Here is an 18,858-nt window from a genome sequence, read left to right as displayed (position 1 = left end):
AACAAAGGAGGTTCTGCGTCTTGTAACACATAAAAACAATAAACATGGATACTATTTCGGGTGCGATCATACCAGCACTAATGCACCGGATCCCATCAGAACTCCACAGTGAAGCGTGCTTGCGCGAGAGTAGTACTAGGATGGGTGACCCCCTGGCAAGTCCTCGTGTTGCACCCCCCTTTTTCGTTGTCCGTTTGTGTTTTTTTTAGATTTTACGTGCGGTTTTTTTGCTTTTTTTCCTTTCTTTCTTGCTATTTCTATGCTCGGGTGCCCTCCGGTTCATGGTTGATGCTTTTCGTATTTTTGGAACGGAGCCGATCGGTCACGTGGGTCCCACGCCCCGCGTACCAAAACAAAGGAGGTTCTGCGTCATGTAACACATAAAAACAATAAACACGGATAGTATTTCGGGTGCGATCATACCAGCACTAATGCACCGGATCCCATCAGAACTCCGCAGTGAAGCGTGCTTGGGCGAGAGTAGTACTAGGATGGGTGACCCCCTGGCAAGTCCTCGTGTTGCACCCCTCCTTTTTCGTTGTCTGTTTGCGTTTTTTTAGATTTTACGTGCGGTTTTTTTTGCTTTTTTTTTCCTTTCTTTCTTGCTATTTCTATGCTCGGGTGCCCTCCGGTTCATGGTTGATGCTTTTCGTATTTTTGGAACGGAGCCGATCGGTCACGTGGGTCCCACGCCCCGCGTACCAAAACAAAGGAGGTTCTGCGTCTTGTAACACATAAAAACAATAAACATGGATAGTATTTCGGGTGCGATCATACCAGCACTAATGCACCGGATCCCATCAGAACTCCGCAGTTAAGCGTGCTTGGGCCAGAGTAGTACTAGGATGGGTGAACCCCTGGGAAGTCCTCGTGTTGCACCCCCCCTTTTTCGTTGTCCGTTTGCGTTTTTTTAGATTTTACGTGCGGTTTTTTTTGCTTTTTTTCCTTTCTTTCTTTCTATTTCTATGCTCGGGTGCCCTCCGGTTCATGGTTGATGCTTTTCGTATTTTTGGAACGGAGCCGATCGGTCACGTGGGTCCCACGCCCCGCGTACCAAAACAAAGGAGGTTCTGCGTCTTGTAACACATAAAAACAATAAACATGGATAGTATTTCGGGTGCGATCATACCAGCACTAATGCACCGGATCCCATCAGAACTCCGCAGTTAAGCGTGCTTGGGCCAGAGTAGTACTAGGATGGGTGAACCCCTGGGAAGTCCTCGTGTTGCACCCCCCCTTTTTCGTTGTCCGTTTGCGTTTTTTTAGATTTTACGTGCGGTTTTTTTTGCTTTTTTTCCTTTCTTTCTTGCTATTTCTATGCTCGGGTGCCCTCCGGTTCATGGTTGATGCTTTTCGTATTTTTGGAACGGAGCCGATCGGTCACGTGGGTCCCACGCCCCGCGTACCAAAACAAAGGAGGTTCTGCGTCTTGTAACACATAAAAACAATAAACATGGATAGGATTTCGGGTGCGATCATACCAGCAGTAATGCACCGGATCCCATCAGAACTCCGCAGTTAAGCGTGCTTGGGCGAGAGTAGTACCAGGATGGGTGACCCCCTGGGAAGTCCTCGTGTTGCACCCCCTTTTTTCGTTGTCCGTTTGCGTTTTTTTAGATTTTACGTGCGGTTTTTTTTGCTTTTTTTCCTTTCTTTCTTGCTATTTCTATGCTCGGGTGCCCTCCGGTTCATGGTTGATGCTTTTCGTATTTTTGGAACGGAGCCGATCGGTCACGTGGGTCCCACGCCCCGCGTACCAAAACAAAGGAGGTTCTGCGTCTTGTAACACATAAAAACAATAAACATGGATAGTATTTCGGGTGCGATCATACCAGTACTAATGCACCGGATCCCATCAGAACTCCGCAGTGAAACGTGCTTGGACGAGAGTAGTACTAGGATGGGTGACCCCCTGGCAAGTCCTCGTGTTGCACCCCCCCTTTTTCGTTGTCCGTTTGCGTTTTTTTAGATTTTACGTGCGGATTTTTTTGCTTTTTTTTTCCTTTCTTTCTTGCTATTTCTATGCTCGGGTGCCCTCCGGTTCATGGTTGATGCTTTTCGTATTTTTGGAACGGAGCCGATCGGTCACGTGGGTCCCACGCCCCGCGTACCAAAACAAAGGAGGTTCTGCGTCTTGTAACACATAAAAACAATAAACATGGATAGTATTTCGGGTGCGATCATACCAGCACTAATGCACCAGATCCCATCAGAACTCCGCAGTTAAGCGTGCTTGGGCGAGAGTAGTACTAGGATGGGTGACCCCGTGGGAAGTCCTCGTGTTGCACCCCCCCTTTTTCGTTGTCCGTTTGCGTTTTTTTAGATTTTACGAGCGGTTTTTTTTGCTTTTTTTCCTTTCTTTCTTGCTATTTCTATGCTCGGGTGCCCTCCGGTTCATGGTTGATGCTTTTCGTATTTTTGGAACGGAGCCGATCGGTCACGTGGGTCCCACGCCCCGCGTACCAAAACAAAGGAGGTTCTGCGTCTTGTAACACATAAAAACAATAAACATGGATAGTATTTCGGGTGCGATCATACCAGCACTAATGCACCGGATCCCATCAGAACTCCGCAGTTAAGCGTGCTTGGGCGAGAGTAGTACTAGGATGGGTGACCCCCTGGGAAGTCCTCGTGTTGCACCCCCCCTTTTTCGTTGTCCGTTTGCGTTTTTTTAGATTTTACGAGCGGTTTTTTTTGCATTTTTTCCTTTCTTTCTTGCTATTTCTATGCTCGGGTGCCCTCCGGTTCATGGTTGATGCTTTTCGTATTTTTGGAACGGAGCCGATCGGTCACGTGGGTCCCACGCCCCGCGTACCAAAACAAAGGAGGTTCTGCGTCTTGTAACACATAAAAACAATAAACATGGATAGTATTTCGGGTGCGATCATAGCAGCACTAATGCACCGGATCCCATCAGAACTCCGCAGTTAAGCGTGCTTGGGCCAGAGTAGTACTAGGATGGGTGAACCCCTGGGAAGTCCTCGTGTTGCACCCCCCCTTTTTCGTTGTCCGTTTGCGTTTTTTTAGATTTTACGTGCGGTTTTTTTTGCTTTTTTTCCTTTCTTTCTTGCTATTTCTATGCTCGGGTGCCCTCCGGTTCATGGTTGATGCTTTTCGTATTTTTGGAACGGAGCCGATCGGTCACGTGGGTCCCACGCCCCGTGTACCAAAACAAAGGAGGTTCTGCGTCTTATAACACATAAAAACAATAAACATGGATAGTATTTCGGGTGCGATCATACCAGCACTAATGCACCGGATCCCATCAGAACTCCGCAGTTAAGCGTGCTTGGGCGAGAGTAGTACTAGGATGGGTGACCCCCTGGGAAGTCCTCGTGTTGCACCCCCTTTTTTCGTTGTCCGTTTGCGTTTTTTTAGATTTTACGTGCGGTTTTTTTTGCTTTTTTTCCTTTCTTTCTTGCTATTTCTATGCTCGGGTGCCCTCCGGTTCATGGTTGATGCTTTTCGTATTTTTGGAACGGAGCCGATCGGTCACGTGGGTCCCACGCCCCGCGTACCAAAACAAAGGAGGTTCTGCGTCTTGTAACACATAAAAACAATAAACATGGATACTATTTCGGGTGCGATCATACCAGCACTAATGCACCGGATCCCATCAGAACTCCGTAGTTAAGCATGCTTGGGCGAGAGTAGTACTAGGATGGGTGACCCCCTGGGAAGTCCTCGTGTTGCACCCCCTTTTTTCGTTGTCCGTTTGCGTTTTTTTAGATTTTACGTGCGGTTTTTTTTGCTTTTTTTCCTTTCTTTCTTGCTATTTCTATGCTCGGGTGCCCTCCGGTTCATGGTTGATGCTTTTCGTATTTTTGGAACGGAGCCGATCGGTCACGTGGGTCCCACGCCCCGCGTACCAAAACAAAGGAGGTTCTGCGTCTTGTAACACATAAAAACAATAAACATGGATACTATTTCGGGTGCGATCATACCAGCACTAATGCACCGGATCCCATCAGAACTCCGCAGTTAAGCATGCTTGGGCGAGAGTAGTACTAGGATGGGTGACCCCCTGGGAAGTCCTCGTGTTGCACCCCCCCCCCCCTTTTTCGTTGTCCGTTTGCGTTTTTTTAGATTTTACGTGCGGTTTTTTTTGCTTTTTTTCCTTTCTTTCTTGCTATTTCTATGCTCGGGTGCCCTCCGGTTCATGGTTGATGCTTTTTGTATTTTTGGAACGGAGCCGATCGGTCACGTGGGTCCCACGCCCCGCGTACCAAAACAAAGGAGGTTCTGCGTCTTGTAACACATAAAAACAATAAACATGGTTAGTATTTCGGGTGCGATCATACCAGCACTAATGCACCGGATCCCATCAGAACTCCGCAGTGAAGCGTGCTTGGGCGAGAGTAGTACTAGGATGGGTGACCCCCTGGCAAGTCCTCGTGTTGCACCCCCCTTTTTGGTTGTCCGTTTGCGTTTTTTTAGACTTTACGTGCGGTTTTTTTTGCTTTTTTTCCTTTCTTTCTTGCTATTTCTATGCTCGGTTGCCCTCCGGTACATGGTTGATGCTTTTCGTATTTTTGGAACGGAGCCGATCGGTCACGTGGGTCCCACGCCTCGCGTACCAAAACAAAGGAGGTTCTGCGTCTTGTAACACATAAAAACAATAAACATGGACAGTATTTCGGGTGCGATCATACCAGCACTAATGCACCGGATCCCATCAGAACTCCGCAGTTAAGCGTGCTTGGGCGAGAGTAGTACTAGGATGGGTGACCCCCTGGGAAGTCCTCGTGTTGCACCCCCCCCCCCCCCCCCCCCCTTTTTCGTTGTCCGTTTGCGTTTTTTTAGATTTTACGTGCGGTTTTTTTTGCTTTTTTTCCTTTCTTTCTTGCTATTTCTATGCTCGGGTGCCCTCCGGTTCATGGTTGATGCTTTTTGTATTTTTGGAACGGAGCCGATCGGTCACGTGGGTCCCACGCCCCGCGTACCAAAACAAAGGAGGTTCTGCGTCTTGTAACACATAAAAACAATAAACATGGATACTATTTCGGGTGCGATCATACCAGCACTAATGCACCGGATCCCATCAGAACTCCGCAGTTAAGCGTGCTTGGGCGAGAGTAGTACTAGGATGGGTGATCCCCTGGGAAGTCCTCGTGTTGCACCCCCCTTTTTCGTTGTCCGTTTGCGTTTTTTTAGATTTTACGTGCGGTTTTTTTTGCTTTTTTTCCTTTCTTTCTTGCTATTTCTATGCTCGGGTGCCCTCCGGTTCATGGTTGATGCTTTTCGTATTTTTGGAACGGAGCCGATCGGTCACGTGGGTCCCACGCCCCGCGTACCAAAACAAAGGAGGTTCTGCGTCTTGTAACACATAAAAACAATAAACATGGATACTATTTCGGGTGCGATCATACCAGCACTAATGCACCGGATCCCATCAGAACTCCGCAGTTAAGCATGCTTGGGCGAGAGTAGTACTAGGATGGGTAACCCCCTGGGAAGTCCTCGTGTTGCACCCCCCCCCCCCTTTTTCGTTGTCCGTTTGCGTTTTTTTAGATTTTACGTGCGGTTTTTTTTGCTTTTTTTCCTTTCTTTCTTGCTATTTCTATGCTCGGGTGCCCTCCGGTTCATGGTTGATGCTTTTTGTATTTTTGGAACGGAGCTGATCGGTCACGTGGGTCCCACGCCCCGCGTACCAAAACAAAGGAGGTTCTGCGTCTTGTAACACATAAAAACAATAAACATGGTTAGTATTTCGGGTGCGATCATACCAGCACTAATGCACCGGATCCCATCAGAACTCCGCAGTGAAGCGTGCTTGGGCGAGAGTAGTACTAGGATGGGTGACCCCCTGGCAAGTCCTCGTGTTGCACCCCCCTTTTTCGTTGTCCGTTTGCGTTTTTTTAGACTTTACGTGCGGTTTCTTTTGCTTTTTTTCCTTTCTTTCTTGCTATTTCTATGCTCGGGTGCCCTCCGGTACATGGTTGATGCTTTTCGTATTTTTGGAACGGAGCCGATCGGTCACGTGGGTCCCACGCCCCGCGTACCAAAACAAAGGAGGTTCTGCGTCTTGTAACACATAAAAACAATAAACATGGACAGTATTTCGGGTGCGATCATACCAGCACTAATGCACCGGATCCCATCAGAACTCCGCAGTTAAGCGTGCTTGGGCGAGAGTAGTACTAGGATGGGTGACCCCCTGGGAAGTCCTCGTGTTGCACCCCCCCCCCCCCCCCTTTTTCGTTGTCCGTTTGCGTTTTTTTAGATTTTACGTGCGGTTTTTTTTGCTTTTTTTCCTTTCTTTCTTGCTATTTCTATGCTCGGGTGCCCTCCGGTTCATGGTTGATGCTTTTTGTATTTTTGGAACGGAGCCGATCGGTCACGTGGGTCCCACGCCCCGCGTACCAAAACAAAGGAGGTTCTGCGTCTTGTAACACATAAAAACAATAAACATGGATACTATTTCGGGTGCGATCATACCAGCACTAATGCACCGGATCCCATCAGAACTCCGCAGTTAAGCGTGCTTGGGCGAGAGTAGTACTAGGATGGGTGACCCCCTGGGAAGTCCTCGTGTTGCACCCCCCCCTTTTTCGTTGTCCGTTTGCGTTTTTTTAGATTTTACGTGCGGTTTTTTTTTGCTTTTTTTCCTTTCTTTCTTGCTATTTCTATGCTCGGGTGACCTCCGGTTCATGGTTGATGCTTTTCGTATTTTTGGAACGGAGCCGATCGGTCACGTGGGTCCCACGCCCCGCGTAACAAAACAAAGGAGGTTCTGCGTCTTGTAACACATAAAAACAATAAACATGGATAGTATTTCGGGTGCGATCATACCAGCACTAATGCACCGTATCCCATCAGAACTCCGCAGTTAAGCGTGCTTGGGCCAGAGTAGTATTAGGATGGGTGACCCCCTGGGAAGTCCTCGTGTTGAACCCCCCCTTTTTCGTTGTCCGTTTGCGTTTTTTTAGATTTTACGTGCGGTTTTTTTTGCTTTTTTTCCTTTCTTTCTTGCTATTTCTATGCTCGGGTGCCCTCCGGTTCATGGTTGATGCTTTTCGTATTTTTGGAACGGAGTCGATCGGTCACGTGGGTCCCACGCCCCGCGTACCAAAACAAAGGAGGTTCTGCGTCTTGTAACACATAAAAACAATAAACATGGATACTATTTCGGGTGCGATCATACCAGCACTAATGCACCGGATCCCATCAGAACTCCGCAGTTAAGCATGCTTGGGCGAGAGTAGTACTAGGATGGGTGACCCCCTGGGAAGTCCTCGAGTTGCACCCCCCCTTTTTCGTTGTCCGTTTGCGTTTTTTTAGATTTTACGTGCGGTTTTTTTTTTGCTTTTTTTCCTTTCTTTCTTGCTATTTCTATGCTCGGGTGCCCTCCGGTTCATGGTTGATGCTTTTCGTATTTTTGGAACGGAGCCGATCGGTCACGTGGGTCCCACGCCCCGCGTACCAAAACAAAGGAGGTTCTGCGTCTTGTAACACATAAAAACAATAAACATGGATAGTATTTCGGGTGCGATCATACCAGCACTAATGCAACGTATCCCATCAGAACTCCGCAGTTAAGCGTGCTTGGGCCAGAGTAGTACTAGGATGGGTGACCCCCTGGGAAGTCCTCGTGTTGAACCCCCCCTTTTTCGTTGTCCGTTTGCGTTTTTTTAGATTTTACGTGCGGTTTTTTTTGCTTTTTTTCCTTTCTTTCTTGCTATTTCTATGCTCGGGTGCCCTCCGGTTCATGGTTGATGCTTTTCGTATTTTTGGAACGGAGCCGATCGGTCACGTGGGTCCCACGCCCCGCGTACCAAAACAAAGGAGGTTCTGCGTCTTGTAACACATAAAAACAATAAACATGGATAGTATTTCGGGTGCGATCATACCAGCACTAATGCACCGGATCCCATCAGAACTCCGCAGTTAAGCGTGCTTGGGCGAGAGTAGTACTAGGATGGGTGATCCCCTGGGAAGTCCTCGTGTTGCACCCCCCTTTTTCGTTGTCCGTTTGCGTTTTTTTAGATTTTTACGTGCGGTTTTTTTTGCTTTTTTTCCTTTCTTTCTTGCTATTTCTATGCTCGGGTGCCCTCCGGTTCATGGTTGATGCTTTTCGTATTTTTGGAACGGAGCCGATCGGTCACGTGGGTCCCACGCCCCGCGTACCAAAACAAAGGAGGTTCTGCGTCTTGTAACACATAAAAACAATAAACATGGATACTATTTCGGGTGCGATCATACCAGCACTAATGCACCGGATCCCATCAGAACTCCGCAGTTAAGCATGCTTGGGCGAGAGTAGTACTAGGATGGGTGACCCCCTGGGAAGTCCTCGTGTTGCACCCCCCCCCCCCCCTTTTTCGTTGTCCGTTTGCGTTTTTTTAGATTTTACGTGCGGTTTTTTTTGCTTTTTTTCCTTTCTTTCTTGCTATTTCTATGCTCGGGTGCCCTCCGGTTCATGGTTGATGCTTTTTGTATTTTTGGAACGGAGCCGATCGGTCACGTGGGTCCCACGCCCCGCGTACCAAAACAAAGGAGGTTCTGCGTCTTGTAACACATAAAAACAATAAACATGGTTAGTATTTCGGGTGCGATCATACCAGCACTAATGCACCGGATCCCATCAGAACTCCGCAGTGAAGCGTGCTTGGGCGAGAGTAGTACTAGGATGGGTGACCCCCTGGCAAGTCCTCGTGTTGCACCCCCCTTTTTCGTTGTCCGTTTGCGTTTTTTTAGACTTTACGTGCGGTTTTTTTTGCTTTTTTTCCTTTCTTTCTTGCTATTTCTATGCTCGGGTGCCCTCCGGTACATGGTTGATGCTTTTCGTATTTTTGGAACGGAGCCGATCGGTCACGTGGGTCCCACGCCCCGCGTACCAAAACAAAGGAGGTTCTGCGTCTTGTAACACATAAAAACAATAAACATGGACAGTATTTCGGGTGCGATCATACCAGCACTAATGCACCGGATCCCATCAGAACTCCGCAGTTAAGCGTGCTTGGGCGAGAGTAGTACTAGGATGGGTGACCCCCTGGGAAGTCCTCGTGTTGCACCCCCCCCCCCCCCTTTTTCGTTGTCCGTTTGCGTTTTTTTAGATTTTACGTGCGGTTTTTTTTGCTTTTTTTCCTTTCTTTCTTGCTATTTCTATGCTCGGGTGCCCTCCGGTTCATGGTTGATGCTTTTTGTATTTTTGGAACGGAGCCGATCGGTCACGTGGGTCCCACGCCCCGCGTACCAAAACAAAGGAGGTTCTGCGTCTTGTAACACATAAAAACAATAAACATGGATACTATTTCGGGTGCGATCATACCAGCACTAATGCACCGGATCCCATCAGAACTCCGCAGTTAAGCGTGCTTGGGCGAGAGTAGTACTAGGATGGGTGATCCCCTGGGAAGTCCTCGTGTTGCACCCCCCTTTTTCGTTGTCCGTTTGCGTTTTTTTAGATTTTACGTGCGGTTTTTTTTGCTTTTTTTCCTTTCTTTCTTGCTATTTCTATGCTTGGGTGCCCTCCGGTTCATGGTTGATGCTTTTCGTATTTTTGGAACGGAGCCGATCGGTCACGTGGGTCCCACGCCCCGCGTACCAAAACAAAGGAGGTTCTGCGTCTTGTAACACATAAAAACAATAAACATGGATACTATTTCGGGTGCGATCATACCAGCACTAATGCACCGGATCCCATCAGAACTCCGCAGTTAAGCATGCTTGGGCGAGAGTAGTACTAGGATGGGTAACCCCCTGGGAAGTCCTCGTGTTGCACCCCCCCCCCCCTTTTTCGTTGTCCGTTTGCGTTTTTTTAGATTTTACGTGCGGTTTTTTTTGCTTTTTTTCCTTTCTTTCTTGCTATTTCTATGCTCGGGTGCCCTCCGGTTCATGGTTGATGCTTTTTGTATTTTTGGAACGGAGCTGATCGGTCACGTGGGTCCCACGCCCCGCGTACCAAAACAAAGGAGGTTCTGCGTCTTGTAACACATAAAAACAATAAACATGGTTAGTATTTCGGGTGCGATCATACCAGCACTAATGCACCGGATCCCATCAGAACTCCGCAGTGAAGCGTGCTTGGGCGAGAGTAGTACTAGGATGGGTGACCCCCTGGCAAGTCCTCGTGTTGCACCCCCCTTTTTCGTTGTCCGTTTGCGTTTTTTTAGACTTTACGTGCGGTTTTTTTTGCTTTTTTTCCTTTCTTTCTTGCTATTTCTATGCTCGGGTGCCCTCCGGTACATGGTTGATGCTTTTCGTATTTTTGGAACGGAGCCGATCGGTCACGTGGGTCCCACGCCCCGCGTACCAAAACAAAGGAGGTTCTGCGTCTTGTAACACATAAAAACAATAAACATGGACAGTATTTCGGGTGCGATCATACCAGCACTAATGCACCGGATCCCATCAGAACTCCGCAGTTAAGCGTGCTTGGGCGAGAGTAGTACTAGGATGGGTGACCCCCTGGGAAGTCCTCGTGTTGCACCCCCCCCCCCCCCCCCCCCCCCTTTTTCGTTGTCCGTTTGCGTTTTTTTAGATTTTTCGTGCGGTTTTTTTTGCTTTTTTTCCTTTCTTTCTTGCTATTTCTATGCTCGGGTGCCCTCCGGTTCATGGTTGATGCTTTTTGTATTTTTGGAACGGAGCCGATCGGTCACGTGGGTCCCACGCCCCGCGTACCAAAACAAAGGAGGTTCTGCGTCTTGTAACACATAAAAACAATAAACATGGATACTATTTCGGGTGCGATCATACCAGCACTAATGCACCGGATCCCATCAGAACTCCGCAGTTAAGCGTGCTTGGGCGAGAGTAGTACTAGGATGGGTGACCCCCTGGGAAGTCCTCTTGTTGCACCCCCCCCCTTTTTCGTTGTCCGTTTGCGTTTTTTTAGATTTTACGTGCGGTTTTTTTTTTGCTTTTTTTCCTTTCTTTCTTGCTATTTCTATGCTCGGGTGCCCTCCGGTTCATGGTTGATGCTTTTCGTATTTTTGGAACGGAGCCGATCGGTCACGTGGGTCCCACGCCCCGCGTACCAAAACAAAGGAGGTTCTGCGTCTTGTAACACATAAAAACAATAAACATGGATACTATTTCGGGTGCGATCATACCAGCACTAATGCACCGGATCCCATCAGAACTCCGCAGTTAAGCATGCTTGGGCGAGAGTAGTACTAGGATGGGTGACCCCCTGGGAAGTCCTCGTGTTGCACCCCCCCCCCCCCCCCTTTTTCGTTGTCCGTTTGCGTTTTTTTAGATTTTACGTGCGGTTTTTTTTGCTTTTTTTCCTTTCTTTCTTGCTATTTCTATGCTCGGGTGCCCTCCGGTTCATGGTTGATGCTTTTTGTATTTTTGGAACGGAGCCGATCGGTCACGTGGGTCCCACGCCCCGCGTACCAAAACAAAGGAGGTTCTGCGTCTTGTAACACATAAAAACAATAAACATGGTTAGTATTTCGGGTGCGATCATACCAGCACTAATGCACCGGATCCCATCAGAACTCCGCAGTGAAGCGTGCTTGGGCGAGAGTAGTACTAGGATGGGTGACCCCCTGGCAAGTCCTCGTGTTGCACCCCCCTTTTTCGTTGTCCGTTTGCGTTTTTTTAGACTTTACGTGCGGTTTTTTTTGCTTTTTTTCCTTTCTTTCTTGCTATTTCTATGCTCGGGTGCCCTCCGGTACATGGTTGATGCTTTTCGTATTTTTGGAACGGAGCCGATCGGTCACGTGGGTCCCACGCCCCGCGTACCAAAACAAAGGAGGTTCTGCGTCTTGTAACACATAAAAACAATAAACATGGACAGTATTTCGGGTGCGATCATACCAGCACTAATGCACCGGATCCCATCAGAACTCCGCAGTTAAGCGTGCTTGGGCGAGAGTAGTACTAGGATGGGTGACCCCCTGGGAAGTCCTCGTGTTGCACCCCCCCCCCTTTTTCGTTGTCCGTTTGCGTTTTTTTAGATTTTACGTGCGGTTTTTTTTGCTTTTTTTCCTTTCTTTCTTGCTATTTCTATGCTCGGGTGCCCTCCGGTTCATGGTTGATGCTTTTTGTATTTTTGGAACGGAGCCGATCGGTCACGTGGGTCCCACGCCCCGCGTACCAAAACAAAGGAGGTTCTGCGTCTTGTAACACATAAAAACAATAAACATGGATACTATTTCGGGTGCGATCATACCAGCACTAATGCACCGGATCCCATCAGAACTCCGCAGTTAAGCGTGCTTGGGCGAGAGTAGTACTAGGATGGGTGATCCCCTGGGAAGTCCTCGTGTTGCACCCCCCTTTTTCGTTGTCCGTTTGCGTTTTTTTAGATTTTACGTGCGGTTTTTTTTGCTTTTTTTCCTTTCTTTCTTGCTATTTCTATGCTTGGGTGCCCTCCGGTTCATGGTTGATGCTTTTCGTATTTTTGGAACGGAGCCGATCGGTCACGTGGGTCCCACGCCCCGCGTACCAAAACAAAGGAGGTTCTGCGTCTTGTAACACATAAAAACAATAAACATGGATACTATTTCGGGTGCGATCATACCAGCACTAATGCACCGGATCCCATCAGAACTCCGCAGTTAAGCATGCTTGGGCGAGAGTAGTACTAGGATGGGTAACCCCCTGGGAAGTCCTCGTGTTGCACCCCCCCCCCCCCCCTTTTTCGTTGTCCGTTTGCGTTTTTTTAGATTTTACGTGCGGTTTTTTTTGCTTTTTTTCCTTTCTTTCTTGCTATTTCTATGCTCGGGTGCCCTCCGGTTCATGGTTGATGCTTTTTGTATTTTTGGAACGGAGCTGATCGGTCACGTGGGTCCCACGCCCCGCGTACCAAAACAAAGGAGGTTCTGCGTCTTGTAACACATAAAAACAATAAACATGGTTAGTATTTCGGGTGCGATCATACCAGCACTAATGCACCGGATCCCATCAGAACTCCGCAGTGAAGCGTGCTTGGGCGAGAGTAGTACTAGGATGGGTGACCCCCTGGCAAGTCCTCGTGTTGCACCCCCCCTTTTTCGTTGTCCGTTTGCGTTTTTTTAGACTTTACGTGCGGTTTTTTTTGCTTTTTTTCCTTTCTTTCTTGCTATTTCTATGCTCGGGTGCCCTCCGGTACATGGTTGATGCTTTTCGTATTTTTGGAACGGAGCCGATCGGTCACGTGGGTCCCACGCCCTGCGTACCAAAACAAAGGAGGTTCTGCGTCTTGTAACACATAAAAACAATAAACATGGACAGTATTTCGGGTGCGATCATACCAGCACTAATGCACCGGATCCCATCAGAACTCCGCAGTTAAGCGTGCTTGGGCGAGAGTAGTACTAGGATGGGTGACCCCCTGGGAAGTCCTCGTGTTGCACCCCCCCCCCCTTTTTCGTTGTCCGTTTGCGTTTTTTTAGATTTTTCGTGCGGTTTTTTTTGCTTTTTTTCCTTTCTTTCTTGCTATTTCTATGCTCGGGTGCCCTCCGGTTCATGGTTGATGCTTTTTGTATTTTTGGAACGGAGCCGATCGGTCACGTGGGTCCCACGCCCCGCGTACCAAAACAAAGGAGGTTCTGCGTCTTGTAACACATAAAAACAATAAACATGGATACTATTTCGGGTGCGATCATACCAGCACTAATGCACCGGATCCCATCAGAACTCCGCAGTTAAGCGTGCTTGGGCGAGAGTAGTACTAGGATGGGTGACCCCCTGGGAAGTCCTCTTGTTGCACCCCCCCTTTTTCGTTGTCCGTTTGCGTTTTTTTAGATTTTACGTGCGGTTTTTTTTTTTGCTTTTTTTCCTTTCTTTCTTGCTATTTCTATGCTCGGGTGCCCTCCGGTTCATGGTTGATGCTTTTCGTATTTTTGGAACGGAGCCGATCGGTCACGTGGGTCCCACGCCCCGCGTACCAAAACAAAGGAGGTTCTGCGTCTTGTAACACATAAAAACAATAAACATGGATACTATTTCGGGTGCGATCATACCAGCACTAATGCACCGGATCCCATCAGAACTCCGCAGTTAAGCATGCTTGGGCGAGAGTAGTACTAGGATGGGTGACCCCCTGGGAAGTCCTCGTGTTGCACCCCCCCCCCCCCCCCTTTTTCGTTGTCCGTTTGCGTTTTTTTAGATTTTACGTGCGGTTTTTTTTGCTTTTTTTCCTTTCTTTCTTGCTATTTCTATGCTCGGGTGCCCTCCGGTTCATGGTTGATGCTTTTTGTATTTTTGGAACGGAGCCGATCGGTCACGTGGGTCCCACGCCCCGCGTACCAAAACAAAGGAGGTTCTGCGTCTTGTAACACATAAAAACAATAAACATGGTTAGTATTTCGGGTGCGATCATACCAGCACTAATGCACCGGATCCCATCAGAACTCCGCAGTGAAGCGTGCTTGGGCGAGAGTAGTACTAGGATGGGTGACCCCCTGGCAAAGCCTCGTGTTGCACCCCCCTTTTTCGTTGTCCGTTTGCGTTTTTTTAGACTTTACGTGCGGTTTTTTTTGCTTTTTTTCCTTTCTTTCTTGCTATTTCTATGCTCGGGTGCCCTCCGGTACATGGTTGATGCTTTTCGTATTTTTGGAACGGAGCCGATCGGTCACGTGGGTCCCACGCCCCGCGTACCAAAACAAAGGAGGTTCTGCGTCTTGTAACACATAAAAACAATAAACATGGACAGTATTTCGGGTGCGATCATACCAGCACTAATGCACCGGATCCCATCAGAACTCCGCAGTTAAGCGTGCTTGGGCGAGAGTAGTACTAGGATGGGTGACCCCCTGGGAAGTCCTCGTGTTGCACCCCCCCCCCCCCCCCCTTTTTCGTTGTCCGTTTGCGTTTTTTTAGATTTTACGTGCGGTTTTTTTTGCTTTTTTTCCTTTCTTTCTTGCTATTTCTATGCTCGGGTGCCCTCCGGTTCATGGTTGATGCTTTTTGTATTTTTGGAACGGAGCCGATCGGTCACGTGGGTCCCACGCCCCGCGTACCAAAACAAAGGAGGTTCTGCGTCTTGTAACACATAAAAACAATAAACATGGATACTATTTCGGGTGCGATCATACCAGCACTAATGCACCGGATCCCATCAGAACTCCGCAGTTAAGCGTGCTTGGGCGAGAGTAGTACTAGGATGGGTGATCCCCTGGGAAGTCCTCGTGTTGCACCCCCCTTTTTCGTTGTCCGTTTGCGTTTTTTTAGATTTTACGTGCGGTTTTTTTTGCTTTTTTTCCTTTCTTTCTTGCTATTTCTATGCTTGGGTGCCCTCCGGTTCATGGTTGATGCTTTTCGTATTTTTGGAACGGAGCCGATCGGTCACGTGGGTCCCACGCCCCGCGTACCAAAACAAAGGAGGTTCTGCGTCTTGTAACACATAAAAACAATAAACATGGATACTATTTCGGGTGCGATCATACCAGCACTAATGCACCGGATCCCATCAGAACTCCGCAGTTAAGCATGCTTGGGCGAGAGTAGTACTAGGATGGGTAACCCCCTGGGAAGTCCTCGTGTTGCACCCCCCCCCCCCCTTTTTCGTTGTCCGTTTGCGTTTTTTTAGATTTTACGTGCGGTTTTTTTTGCTTTTTTTCCTTTCTTTCTTGCTATTTCTATGCTCGGGTGCCCTCCGGTTCATGGTTGATGCTTTTTGTATTTTTGGAACGGAGCTGATCGGTCACGTGGGTCCCACGCCCCGCGTACCAAAACAAAGGAGGTTCTGCGTCTTGTAACACATAAAAACAATAAACATGGTTAGTATTTCGGGTGCGATCATACCAGCACTAATGCACCGGATCCCATCAGAACTCCGCAGTGAAGCGTGCTTGGGCGAGAGTAGTACTAGGATGGGTGACCCCCTGGCAAGTCCTCGTGTTGCACCCCCCTTTTTCGTTGTCCGTTTGCGTTTTTTTAGACTTTACGTGCGGTTTTTTTTGCTTTTTTTCCTTTCTTTCTTGCTATTTCTATGCTCGGGTGCCCTCCGGTACATGGTTGATGCTTTTCGTATTTTTGGAACGGAGCCGATCGGTCACGTGGGTCCCACGCCCCGCGTACCAAAACAAAGGAGGTTCTGCGTCTTGTAACACATAAAAACAATAAACATGGACAGTATTTCGGGTGCGATCATACCAGCACTAATGCACCGGATCCCATCAGAACTCTGCAGTTAAGCGTGCTTGGGCGAGAGTAGTACTAGGATGGGTGACCCCCTGGGAAGTCCTCGTGTTGCACCCCCCCCCCCCTTTTTCGTTGTCCGTTTGCGTTTTTTTAGATTTTACGTGCGGTTTTTTTTGCTTTTTTTCCTTTCTTTCTTGCTATTTCTATGCTCGGGTGCCCTCCGGTTCATGGTTGATGCTTTTTGTATTTTTGGAACGGAGCCGATCGGTCACGTGGGTCCCACGCCCCGCGTACCAAAACAAAGGAGGTTCTGCGTCTTGTAACACATAAAAACAATAAACATGGATACTATTTCGGGTGCGATCATACCAGCACTAATGCACCGGATCCCATCAGAACTCCGCAGTTAAGCGTGCTTGGGCGAGAGTAGTACTAGGATGGGTGACCCCCTGGGAAGTCCTCGTGTTGCACCCCCCCCTTTTTCGTTGTCCGTTTGCGTTTTTTTAGATTTTACGTGCGGTTTTTTTTTTGCTTTTTTTCCTTTCTTTCTTGCTATTTCTATGCTCGGGTGACCTCCGGTTCATGGTTGATGCTTTTCGTATTTTTGGAACGGAGCCGATCGGTCACGTGGGTCCCACGCCCCGCGTAACAAAACAAAGGAGGTTCTGCGTCTTGTAACACATAAAAACAATAAACATGGATAGTATTTCGGGTGCGATCATACCAGCACTAATGCACCGTATCCCATCAGAACTCCGCAGTTAAGCGTGCTTGGGCCAGAGTAGTATTAGGATGGGTGACCCCCTGGGAAGTCCTCGTGTTGAACCCCCCCTTTTTCGTTGTCCGTTTGCGTTTTTTTAGATTTTACGTGCGGTTTTTTTTGCTTTTTTTCCTTTCTTTCTTGCTATTTCTATGCTCGGGTGCCCTCCGGTTCATGGTTGATGCTTTTCGTATTTTTGGAACGGAGCCGATCGGTCACGTGGGTCCCACGCCCCGCGTACCAAAACAAAGGAGGTTCTGCGTCTAGTAACACATAAAAACAATAAACATGGATATTATTTCGGGTGCGATCATACCAGCACTAATGCACCGGATCCCATCAGAACTCCGCAGTTAAGCGTGCTTGGGCGAGAGTAGTACTAGGATGGGTGACCCCCTGGGAAGTCCTCGTGTTGCACCCCCCTTTTTCGTTGTCCGTTTGCGTTTTTTTAGATTTTACGTGCGGTTTTTTTTGCTTTTTTTCCTTTCTTTCTTGCTATTTCTATGCTCGGGTGCCCTCCGGTTCATGGTTGATGCTTTTCGTATTTTTGGAACGGAGCCGATCGGTCACGTGGGTCCCACGCCCCGCGTACCAAAACAAAGGAGGTTCTGCGTCTTGTAACACATAAAAACAATAAACATGGATAGTATTTCGGGTGCGATCATACCAGCACTAATGCACCGTATCCCATCAAAACTCCGCAGTTAAGCGTGCTTGGGCCAGAGTAGTACTAGGATGGGTGACCCCCTGGGAAGTCCTCGTGTTGAACCCCCCCTTTTTCGTTGTCCGTTTGCGTTTTTTTAGATTTTACGTGCGGTTTTTTTTGCTTTTTTTCCTTTCTTTCTTGCTATTTCTATGCTCGGGTGCCCTCCGGTTCATGGTTGATGCTTTTCGTATTTTTGGAACGGAGCCGATCGGTCACGTGGGTCCCACGCCCCGCGTACCAAAACAAAGGAGGTTCTGCGTCTTGTAACACATAAAAACAATAAACATGGATAGGATTTCGGGTGCGATCATACCAGCAGTAATGCACCGGATCCCATTAGAACTCCGCAGTTAAGCGTGCTTGGGCGGGAGTAGTACTAGGATGGGTGACCCCCTGGGAAGTCCTCGTGTTGCACCCCCCTTTTTCGTTGTCCGTTTGCGTTTTTTTAGATTTTACGTGCGGTTTTTTTTGCTTTTTTTTCCTTTCTTTCTTGCTATTTCTATGCTCGGGTGCCCTCCGGTACATGGTTGATGCTTTTCGTATTTTTGGAACGGAGCCGATCGGTCACGTGGGTCCCACGCCCCGCGTACCAAAACAAAGGAGGTTCTGCGTCTTGTAACACATAAAAACAATAAACATGGATAGTATTTCGGGTGCGATCATACCAGCACTAATGCACCGGATCCCATCAGAACTCCACAGTGAAGCGTGCTTGGGCGAGAGTAGTACTAGGATGGGTGACCCCCTGGCAAGTCCTCGTGTTGCACCCCCCCTTTTTCGTTGTCCGTTTGCGTTTTTTTAGATTTTACGTGCGGTTTTTTTTTTGCTTTTTTTCCTTTCTTTCTTGCTATTTCTATGCTCGGGTGCCCTCCGGTTCATGGTTGATGCTTTTCGTATTTTTGGAACGGAGCCGATCGGTCACGTGGGTCCCACGCCCCGCGTACCAAAACAAAGGAGGTTCTGCGTCTTGTAACACATAAAAACAATAAACATGGATAGTATTTCGGGTGCGATCATACCAGCACTAATGCACCGTATCCCATCAGAACTCCGCAGTTAAGCGTGCTTGGGCCAGAGTAGTACTAGGATGGGTGACCCCCTGGGAAGTCCTCGTGTTGAACCCCCCCTTTTTCGTTGTCCGTTTGCGTTTTTTTAGATTTTACGTGCGGTTTTTTTTGCTTTTTTTCCTTTCTTTCTTGCTATTTCTATGCTCGGGTGCCCTCCGGTTCATGGTTGATGCTTTTCGTATTTTTGGAACGGAGCCGATCGGTCACGTGGGTCCCACGCCCCGCGTACCAAAACAAAGGAGGTTCTGCGTCTTGTAACACATAAAAACAATAAACATGGATAGTATTTCGGGTGCGATCATACCAGC

The 18,858-nt window shown here is 48.2% G+C and overlaps 54 non-coding genes across 54 annotated transcripts in view; all 54 read left to right on the top strand.

Moving 5' to 3' along the window:
• The first annotated feature begins 58 nt into the window (after nt 1–58).
• Nucleotides 59–177, top strand: LOC128131112 (5S ribosomal RNA). The gene has a single exon (XR_008229043.1). It is a non-coding gene; the product is annotated as a 5S ribosomal RNA (ribosomal RNA).
• Nucleotides 178–409: 232 nt separating this feature from the next.
• LOC128130854 (5S ribosomal RNA) lies at nt 410–528 on the top strand. The gene has a single exon (XR_008228776.1). It is a non-coding gene; the product is annotated as a 5S ribosomal RNA (ribosomal RNA).
• A 235-nt stretch (nt 529–763) lies between these two features.
• LOC128130955 (5S ribosomal RNA) lies at nt 764–882 on the top strand. The gene has a single exon (XR_008228878.1). It is a non-coding gene; the product is annotated as a 5S ribosomal RNA (ribosomal RNA).
• A 233-nt stretch (nt 883–1,115) lies between these two features.
• On the top strand, nt 1,116–1,234 carry LOC128130953 (5S ribosomal RNA). The gene has a single exon (XR_008228876.1). It is a non-coding gene; the product is annotated as a 5S ribosomal RNA (ribosomal RNA).
• Nucleotides 1,235–1,467: 233 nt separating this feature from the next.
• Nucleotides 1,468–1,586, top strand: LOC128130626 (5S ribosomal RNA). Its single transcript, XR_008228549.1, has one exon. It is a non-coding gene; the product is annotated as a 5S ribosomal RNA (ribosomal RNA).
• Nucleotides 1,587–1,818: 232 nt separating this feature from the next.
• LOC128131058 (5S ribosomal RNA) lies at nt 1,819–1,937 on the top strand. The gene has a single exon (XR_008228985.1). It is a non-coding gene; the product is annotated as a 5S ribosomal RNA (ribosomal RNA).
• A 235-nt stretch (nt 1,938–2,172) lies between these two features.
• LOC128130439 (5S ribosomal RNA) lies at nt 2,173–2,291 on the top strand. Its single transcript, XR_008228364.1, has one exon. It is a non-coding gene; the product is annotated as a 5S ribosomal RNA (ribosomal RNA).
• Nucleotides 2,292–2,524: 233 nt separating this feature from the next.
• Nucleotides 2,525–2,643, top strand: LOC128131805 (5S ribosomal RNA). Its single transcript, XR_008229726.1, has one exon. It is a non-coding gene; the product is annotated as a 5S ribosomal RNA (ribosomal RNA).
• Nucleotides 2,644–2,876: 233 nt separating this feature from the next.
• LOC128131090 (5S ribosomal RNA) lies at nt 2,877–2,995 on the top strand. Its single transcript, XR_008229021.1, has one exon. It is a non-coding gene; the product is annotated as a 5S ribosomal RNA (ribosomal RNA).
• A 233-nt stretch (nt 2,996–3,228) lies between these two features.
• Nucleotides 3,229–3,347, top strand: LOC128131794 (5S ribosomal RNA). The gene has a single exon (XR_008229715.1). It is a non-coding gene; the product is annotated as a 5S ribosomal RNA (ribosomal RNA).
• A 232-nt stretch (nt 3,348–3,579) lies between these two features.
• Nucleotides 3,580–3,698, top strand: LOC128130457 (5S ribosomal RNA). The gene has a single exon (XR_008228382.1). It is a non-coding gene; the product is annotated as a 5S ribosomal RNA (ribosomal RNA).
• Nucleotides 3,699–3,930: 232 nt separating this feature from the next.
• On the top strand, nt 3,931–4,049 carry LOC128130429 (5S ribosomal RNA). The gene has a single exon (XR_008228354.1). It is a non-coding gene; the product is annotated as a 5S ribosomal RNA (ribosomal RNA).
• Nucleotides 4,050–4,287: 238 nt separating this feature from the next.
• On the top strand, nt 4,288–4,406 carry LOC128130853 (5S ribosomal RNA). The gene has a single exon (XR_008228775.1). It is a non-coding gene; the product is annotated as a 5S ribosomal RNA (ribosomal RNA).
• Nucleotides 4,407–4,638: 232 nt separating this feature from the next.
• LOC128131783 (5S ribosomal RNA) lies at nt 4,639–4,757 on the top strand. Its single transcript, XR_008229704.1, has one exon. It is a non-coding gene; the product is annotated as a 5S ribosomal RNA (ribosomal RNA).
• A 247-nt stretch (nt 4,758–5,004) lies between these two features.
• On the top strand, nt 5,005–5,123 carry LOC128130349 (5S ribosomal RNA). Its single transcript, XR_008228273.1, has one exon. It is a non-coding gene; the product is annotated as a 5S ribosomal RNA (ribosomal RNA).
• Nucleotides 5,124–5,355: 232 nt separating this feature from the next.
• Nucleotides 5,356–5,474, top strand: LOC128130695 (5S ribosomal RNA). Its single transcript, XR_008228618.1, has one exon. It is a non-coding gene; the product is annotated as a 5S ribosomal RNA (ribosomal RNA).
• Nucleotides 5,475–5,712: 238 nt separating this feature from the next.
• On the top strand, nt 5,713–5,831 carry LOC128130852 (5S ribosomal RNA). The gene has a single exon (XR_008228774.1). It is a non-coding gene; the product is annotated as a 5S ribosomal RNA (ribosomal RNA).
• Nucleotides 5,832–6,063: 232 nt separating this feature from the next.
• LOC128131771 (5S ribosomal RNA) lies at nt 6,064–6,182 on the top strand. Its single transcript, XR_008229692.1, has one exon. It is a non-coding gene; the product is annotated as a 5S ribosomal RNA (ribosomal RNA).
• Nucleotides 6,183–6,424: 242 nt separating this feature from the next.
• LOC128131760 (5S ribosomal RNA) lies at nt 6,425–6,543 on the top strand. The gene has a single exon (XR_008229680.1). It is a non-coding gene; the product is annotated as a 5S ribosomal RNA (ribosomal RNA).
• Nucleotides 6,544–6,778: 235 nt separating this feature from the next.
• LOC128131178 (5S ribosomal RNA) lies at nt 6,779–6,897 on the top strand. The gene has a single exon (XR_008229108.1). It is a non-coding gene; the product is annotated as a 5S ribosomal RNA (ribosomal RNA).
• Nucleotides 6,898–7,130: 233 nt separating this feature from the next.
• On the top strand, nt 7,131–7,249 carry LOC128130782 (5S ribosomal RNA). The gene has a single exon (XR_008228705.1). It is a non-coding gene; the product is annotated as a 5S ribosomal RNA (ribosomal RNA).
• Nucleotides 7,250–7,484: 235 nt separating this feature from the next.
• LOC128131183 (5S ribosomal RNA) lies at nt 7,485–7,603 on the top strand. The gene has a single exon (XR_008229115.1). It is a non-coding gene; the product is annotated as a 5S ribosomal RNA (ribosomal RNA).
• Nucleotides 7,604–7,836: 233 nt separating this feature from the next.
• On the top strand, nt 7,837–7,955 carry LOC128130348 (5S ribosomal RNA). The gene has a single exon (XR_008228272.1). It is a non-coding gene; the product is annotated as a 5S ribosomal RNA (ribosomal RNA).
• Nucleotides 7,956–8,188: 233 nt separating this feature from the next.
• LOC128130428 (5S ribosomal RNA) lies at nt 8,189–8,307 on the top strand. Its single transcript, XR_008228353.1, has one exon. It is a non-coding gene; the product is annotated as a 5S ribosomal RNA (ribosomal RNA).
• A 240-nt stretch (nt 8,308–8,547) lies between these two features.
• Nucleotides 8,548–8,666, top strand: LOC128130851 (5S ribosomal RNA). Its single transcript, XR_008228773.1, has one exon. It is a non-coding gene; the product is annotated as a 5S ribosomal RNA (ribosomal RNA).
• Nucleotides 8,667–8,898: 232 nt separating this feature from the next.
• On the top strand, nt 8,899–9,017 carry LOC128131748 (5S ribosomal RNA). Its single transcript, XR_008229669.1, has one exon. It is a non-coding gene; the product is annotated as a 5S ribosomal RNA (ribosomal RNA).
• Nucleotides 9,018–9,257: 240 nt separating this feature from the next.
• Nucleotides 9,258–9,376, top strand: LOC128130347 (5S ribosomal RNA). Its single transcript, XR_008228271.1, has one exon. It is a non-coding gene; the product is annotated as a 5S ribosomal RNA (ribosomal RNA).
• A 232-nt stretch (nt 9,377–9,608) lies between these two features.
• Nucleotides 9,609–9,727, top strand: LOC128130693 (5S ribosomal RNA). Its single transcript, XR_008228616.1, has one exon. It is a non-coding gene; the product is annotated as a 5S ribosomal RNA (ribosomal RNA).
• A 238-nt stretch (nt 9,728–9,965) lies between these two features.
• LOC128130850 (5S ribosomal RNA) lies at nt 9,966–10,084 on the top strand. The gene has a single exon (XR_008228772.1). It is a non-coding gene; the product is annotated as a 5S ribosomal RNA (ribosomal RNA).
• A 232-nt stretch (nt 10,085–10,316) lies between these two features.
• LOC128131737 (5S ribosomal RNA) lies at nt 10,317–10,435 on the top strand. Its single transcript, XR_008229658.1, has one exon. It is a non-coding gene; the product is annotated as a 5S ribosomal RNA (ribosomal RNA).
• Nucleotides 10,436–10,684: 249 nt separating this feature from the next.
• On the top strand, nt 10,685–10,803 carry LOC128130715 (5S ribosomal RNA). The gene has a single exon (XR_008228638.1). It is a non-coding gene; the product is annotated as a 5S ribosomal RNA (ribosomal RNA).
• Nucleotides 10,804–11,040: 237 nt separating this feature from the next.
• On the top strand, nt 11,041–11,159 carry LOC128130427 (5S ribosomal RNA). The gene has a single exon (XR_008228352.1). It is a non-coding gene; the product is annotated as a 5S ribosomal RNA (ribosomal RNA).
• Nucleotides 11,160–11,401: 242 nt separating this feature from the next.
• Nucleotides 11,402–11,520, top strand: LOC128130849 (5S ribosomal RNA). The gene has a single exon (XR_008228771.1). It is a non-coding gene; the product is annotated as a 5S ribosomal RNA (ribosomal RNA).
• A 232-nt stretch (nt 11,521–11,752) lies between these two features.
• LOC128131726 (5S ribosomal RNA) lies at nt 11,753–11,871 on the top strand. The gene has a single exon (XR_008229647.1). It is a non-coding gene; the product is annotated as a 5S ribosomal RNA (ribosomal RNA).
• A 236-nt stretch (nt 11,872–12,107) lies between these two features.
• Nucleotides 12,108–12,226, top strand: LOC128130346 (5S ribosomal RNA). The gene has a single exon (XR_008228270.1). It is a non-coding gene; the product is annotated as a 5S ribosomal RNA (ribosomal RNA).
• Nucleotides 12,227–12,458: 232 nt separating this feature from the next.
• Nucleotides 12,459–12,577, top strand: LOC128130692 (5S ribosomal RNA). Its single transcript, XR_008228615.1, has one exon. It is a non-coding gene; the product is annotated as a 5S ribosomal RNA (ribosomal RNA).
• A 241-nt stretch (nt 12,578–12,818) lies between these two features.
• LOC128130848 (5S ribosomal RNA) lies at nt 12,819–12,937 on the top strand. Its single transcript, XR_008228770.1, has one exon. It is a non-coding gene; the product is annotated as a 5S ribosomal RNA (ribosomal RNA).
• A 233-nt stretch (nt 12,938–13,170) lies between these two features.
• LOC128131714 (5S ribosomal RNA) lies at nt 13,171–13,289 on the top strand. Its single transcript, XR_008229635.1, has one exon. It is a non-coding gene; the product is annotated as a 5S ribosomal RNA (ribosomal RNA).
• A 237-nt stretch (nt 13,290–13,526) lies between these two features.
• Nucleotides 13,527–13,645, top strand: LOC128130714 (5S ribosomal RNA). The gene has a single exon (XR_008228637.1). It is a non-coding gene; the product is annotated as a 5S ribosomal RNA (ribosomal RNA).
• Nucleotides 13,646–13,881: 236 nt separating this feature from the next.
• LOC128130426 (5S ribosomal RNA) lies at nt 13,882–14,000 on the top strand. Its single transcript, XR_008228351.1, has one exon. It is a non-coding gene; the product is annotated as a 5S ribosomal RNA (ribosomal RNA).
• A 242-nt stretch (nt 14,001–14,242) lies between these two features.
• On the top strand, nt 14,243–14,361 carry LOC128130936 (5S ribosomal RNA). The gene has a single exon (XR_008228859.1). It is a non-coding gene; the product is annotated as a 5S ribosomal RNA (ribosomal RNA).
• Nucleotides 14,362–14,593: 232 nt separating this feature from the next.
• LOC128131703 (5S ribosomal RNA) lies at nt 14,594–14,712 on the top strand. Its single transcript, XR_008229624.1, has one exon. It is a non-coding gene; the product is annotated as a 5S ribosomal RNA (ribosomal RNA).
• A 243-nt stretch (nt 14,713–14,955) lies between these two features.
• LOC128130345 (5S ribosomal RNA) lies at nt 14,956–15,074 on the top strand. The gene has a single exon (XR_008228269.1). It is a non-coding gene; the product is annotated as a 5S ribosomal RNA (ribosomal RNA).
• A 232-nt stretch (nt 15,075–15,306) lies between these two features.
• Nucleotides 15,307–15,425, top strand: LOC128130691 (5S ribosomal RNA). Its single transcript, XR_008228614.1, has one exon. It is a non-coding gene; the product is annotated as a 5S ribosomal RNA (ribosomal RNA).
• A 239-nt stretch (nt 15,426–15,664) lies between these two features.
• Nucleotides 15,665–15,783, top strand: LOC128130847 (5S ribosomal RNA). Its single transcript, XR_008228769.1, has one exon. It is a non-coding gene; the product is annotated as a 5S ribosomal RNA (ribosomal RNA).
• Nucleotides 15,784–16,015: 232 nt separating this feature from the next.
• LOC128130237 (5S ribosomal RNA) lies at nt 16,016–16,134 on the top strand. The gene has a single exon (XR_008228159.1). It is a non-coding gene; the product is annotated as a 5S ribosomal RNA (ribosomal RNA).
• Nucleotides 16,135–16,372: 238 nt separating this feature from the next.
• Nucleotides 16,373–16,491, top strand: LOC128131692 (5S ribosomal RNA). The gene has a single exon (XR_008229613.1). It is a non-coding gene; the product is annotated as a 5S ribosomal RNA (ribosomal RNA).
• A 236-nt stretch (nt 16,492–16,727) lies between these two features.
• LOC128131177 (5S ribosomal RNA) lies at nt 16,728–16,846 on the top strand. Its single transcript, XR_008229107.1, has one exon. It is a non-coding gene; the product is annotated as a 5S ribosomal RNA (ribosomal RNA).
• Nucleotides 16,847–17,079: 233 nt separating this feature from the next.
• On the top strand, nt 17,080–17,198 carry LOC128131681 (5S ribosomal RNA). The gene has a single exon (XR_008229601.1). It is a non-coding gene; the product is annotated as a 5S ribosomal RNA (ribosomal RNA).
• A 232-nt stretch (nt 17,199–17,430) lies between these two features.
• On the top strand, nt 17,431–17,549 carry LOC128131185 (5S ribosomal RNA). Its single transcript, XR_008229117.1, has one exon. It is a non-coding gene; the product is annotated as a 5S ribosomal RNA (ribosomal RNA).
• A 233-nt stretch (nt 17,550–17,782) lies between these two features.
• Nucleotides 17,783–17,901, top strand: LOC128130709 (5S ribosomal RNA). The gene has a single exon (XR_008228632.1). It is a non-coding gene; the product is annotated as a 5S ribosomal RNA (ribosomal RNA).
• A 233-nt stretch (nt 17,902–18,134) lies between these two features.
• Nucleotides 18,135–18,253, top strand: LOC128130992 (5S ribosomal RNA). The gene has a single exon (XR_008228919.1). It is a non-coding gene; the product is annotated as a 5S ribosomal RNA (ribosomal RNA).
• Nucleotides 18,254–18,488: 235 nt separating this feature from the next.
• Nucleotides 18,489–18,607, top strand: LOC128131145 (5S ribosomal RNA). The gene has a single exon (XR_008229076.1). It is a non-coding gene; the product is annotated as a 5S ribosomal RNA (ribosomal RNA).
• Nucleotides 18,608–18,840: 233 nt separating this feature from the next.
• LOC128130065 (5S ribosomal RNA) overlaps nt 18,841–18,858 on the top strand; it is a 119-nt gene continuing 101 nt past the window's right edge. The window contains exon 1 of the ribosomal RNA XR_008227988.1: nt 18,841–18,858. This exon is cut by the window's right edge and continues 101 nt beyond it. This is a non-coding gene — a ribosomal RNA (5S ribosomal RNA).

Source organism: Lactuca sativa, chromosome 1 (genome assembly GCF_002870075.4).
Source record: "Lactuca sativa cultivar Salinas chromosome 1, Lsat_Salinas_v11, whole genome shotgun sequence".
In the NCBI taxonomy this organism is placed as follows: domain Eukaryota; kingdom Viridiplantae; phylum Streptophyta; class Magnoliopsida; order Asterales; family Asteraceae; genus Lactuca; species Lactuca sativa.
This window is presented reverse-complemented; position numbering and strand designations above follow the sequence as displayed.